We start from the raw sequence: 3,535 nt of genomic DNA, 5'->3' as shown, positions 1-3,535 counted from the left end.
CCTCTTGTTCCAGGGACATCAATGACAGGTGGCCATTTTGTGTTAAGAAACTGCCCCTATCCAGCAGGCTCCAGTGCTTTACTGAATTAATTCTTCCCAGAGCATCATGTTCCATTTTGTAATTTTTGTTAGTTAGGTGGGGTACCTTCTACAGCCTAAGTCTTCTGCTGCTGTAGTGTGGAAATGTGCATTAAACTGTGCCACTCCTCTGCTGTCGTCAAATGATTAGTACCTTGTGGAGGATTCAGTCATTTTTAAGTCTACTGCCTTTGTCCTTAAGCATCATACACCACACACAAAAGTTCTCTATTAGACAATGCAGTTATATTTCACTAGGTATACACCCCCCTGTTCCCTTATACAACCTCTTAAGACCAAGACATATATTACCTAACCGCTGTGAACTGACATATTTAATTTCTATAACAGTTTCTAATTCAGCTAGTTACATAATTTATTTTTCATTTTTTTTCACTGGGAGACTCACTTCTATGTTAACATTTTATTTGACATACACAGGTCTGCATACTAAGTATAGAGCCAAAACCCTTTCAGTAACACATTCTAGTAATAAAAAAATAACTTCTTATCTCCTCTACCTGACTAATAAATACCAATGGAATCTAACTTATATGTTGTACTAAAAACTAAAAAGCACTATGTAGGCTCACCACTCTCAGCCATCCTAATAACACTACCAAATGGTTCCATAGTTACCTAATTAGCAGAATACATTGTCAGGTGGCAAATGACAAACTCTTCCTTCTTATCTATTAATGTAGATGTCCCTCAAAGCTCTGTATTGGGCTCATTACCGTTTAATATATTTCCATCTTAGAGCTGCATAACACTTCTTGCCCTTCTTTACTAATTCGACTTGTAGACAACTCAGTCTTTGTTTTGCTGTTCCCCATCCATTAATAAACTGCAAGCCAAAACCCAGAAATCACATTCCTCAGTCAAACTCTGGCCATGACAACATTACCTAATACTCAGTGTTAAAAAGAAAAAAGATATGCTCTTCCTACCTTGATCTAGTCCTACACACAAATTAAGTTTTCCTTTATTTCTTCCAACAGTAAGAACCTGAATACTGTCCCATATACCAAACTTCTCAGAGTTACCTTGGGCAAGAAATTAAAATTTGACCTCCATATATCCAATGTAATAAAAAAAACTCATTAAAACTTGATGCCTTATACAGAATCAAAATCTCTCAGAACACGCTTGAAATGGTATAGCCAATGCTTACCTCCTACCCAGTATACTATGTTCTGTTGCAATGTACACTGACCTTCATATAACTCACCAACAAAGATTTCAACAATGCTACAGCAAAACAGAACAATTTGCCTCTAATCTCCCTAGCAGAACTCAAGACTGCATTGCTCTACATAGAACATAAACAACTGGATGGAATTTCCAAGCTACCTTCAGTACACCCAGATGAAGGCAGCCCATTCGATTCTGCACCAACTGTCTAAATGTCCTTCTCTAATCTCTCTGATGAAGTGGTATTGTCCAACATGGGAATTATGCTCTAAAGATATATATCTTGCCTACCAGGATAAGGTGTCAAAATACACATAGTGGTGCCTTGTACTCTTGCCATGTGGCCAAACTTCTGAATCAGATGACAGCTGCCCTCTGACAACTTCAAACTCAAAACAGTTTCAAGAAAAATCTCCACACTCTACTCTTTAACTTTAAAGTCTTCCCCTACTCTTCCCCTCCTGGTGAATCAGTTTTTCATATCTTTTCTCAAACCATAGAGTTTCTCTTTCATCAGTAACTCTTGAATTTTGCTCTTTCCATAACTGCTTTGAACCCTTGACCTCTTTGTTTCTGTAATCTTGACCATGCAGATTAACAGTGCAACCCCTGCCCATTTTTGCATTCAGTTCTTTAGATGTTTACTAATCTTAAAACTCTGGATCTCTGCCAGCATGTAACTTGATCTCTTTCTCTTCTTGTACTCTTCTTCCTGTTCTTCTACTCCCAGTTTACCCTAACTATTCCCTTCCCGTCTGCAATCCCCATGTTTTTACTTTCCTTATTTGACAACTGCTGCTTGTCACACTATTACTTATCACATACACCTAGACACAGAATCTGTGGTGACCATCCTGGTAATGAAATTTGCATAAATAAATAAATATAAATAACAAAATACATACATAAATAAATAAATAAATAAATAAATAAATAAATAAATAAATAAATAAATGTCAATGCAATAATCTATTGTAGAAAATAAAAACAACTGTTGTCCAAGTGTATAAAAAAATAAGCACTACACCATTATATCTTTTCTGCTCTGTGGGGATGTACATTTCAGTCCTATTCTCTGTTCAGTAAATTGATCGCATCTGAGCAGTGTGATCTCATATGGTAAATACTGATGGCCGAAAACTGGAACATCTAAATATCTGTAGTCTGTGATCAAAATGTACTGCACTAATAGGCTGACAGATGTCACAAAGATAACATGTTAGCTGTCACTGAGACTTGGACACATACTCATATCAAGAACTGTGTGGTGATGTCTATAATATCCTCAGGTCAGGCAAAACTCATTAAAAGACTGCAGGAGCAGAGTAGATATACTGCATTCTAGCTCTACTGAATGGTGTCTCTAGAGAATCTAATCCCTCCAAGCACTCCGAGCAATACCATTTTGACCTCAGTCAAAGCAACAGTTCTAGCAATCTGCCAGATGGATATACCTATATCACACCTGAGGAAGGAATTGCCAGAGTAGAAGATACTTTTGATTGGGTAGCAAATAATAATTCCAGATGAAAATTTATAAACATAATCTATTCTAGAAAAAAAATGCTGTCCAAGTGTATAAAAGGAAAACACTACAGCATTATATCAGTTCTTCTCTTTGGGGATGTACATTTCAGTCCTGTTCTCTGTCCGTAATACTTTTCTGCCGGAGGAATACCACAATTAAGAAAGTGGTTTCCCCAGGGTGAGGCTCTTCCATTGCACACTTCATTTGTGGGTGAACCCTAGTAATTTCCCCAAATGTGGGAAACTCAATTCTTTAAAGGAAGTTGGGGGTTTATTATAATGACTAAGGTGTTTACCTGACAAATACAAAGTGCAAGGTTTGATTCTCCCCCTTAAAAGGGAATTTGGCTAGGCTTAAGATGGCTCAGAAGGGCAGCTAGCCTAATACTAAAATATGAAACTTCAGTGCAGTTTGGGACATTGTGAAAGATCAGTACCCACATCCGAACTTAATTATTCGGCCTAGAATAACTAATATCTTAGAGTCAGTACAACTGAAACATTACCTCACCCCTTCTTATGATAATGAACAACAGACTGCATATGAGCGTCTACTCTATGCAATATATTACATTGCAGTATAATTCCAGATTTTTGTCAGTGACCATATACAGAATTTAGTTACCTGAAAGTTCTGCAAAATCAAGTGAATATACAATTACTTAGTCACAGTGAAACTAACAAAGAAAATGCCAATTCTGCTGGTAGACCGTGTCACATTCTTAATCAGTGTGCA

The 3,535-nt window shown here is 37.0% G+C and overlaps 1 pseudogene; it reads left to right on the top strand.

Annotated features, from left to right (window-relative positions):
• Window positions 1-2,927: 2,927 nt before the first annotated feature.
• LOC122792635 lies at window positions 2,928-3,100 on the top strand (annotated as a pseudogene).
• Window positions 3,101-3,535: the final 435 nt, after the last annotated feature.

Source organism: Protopterus annectens, chromosome 1.part2 (assembly GCF_019279795.1).
Source record: "Protopterus annectens isolate FY-2018-M chromosome 1.part2, PAN1.0, whole genome shotgun sequence".
Taxonomy (NCBI): Eukaryota; Metazoa; Chordata; order Ceratodontiformes; family Protopteridae; genus Protopterus; species Protopterus annectens.
The sequence above is the reverse complement of the archived record's forward strand: the minus strand, read 5'-3'. Positions and strand labels throughout refer to the sequence as shown.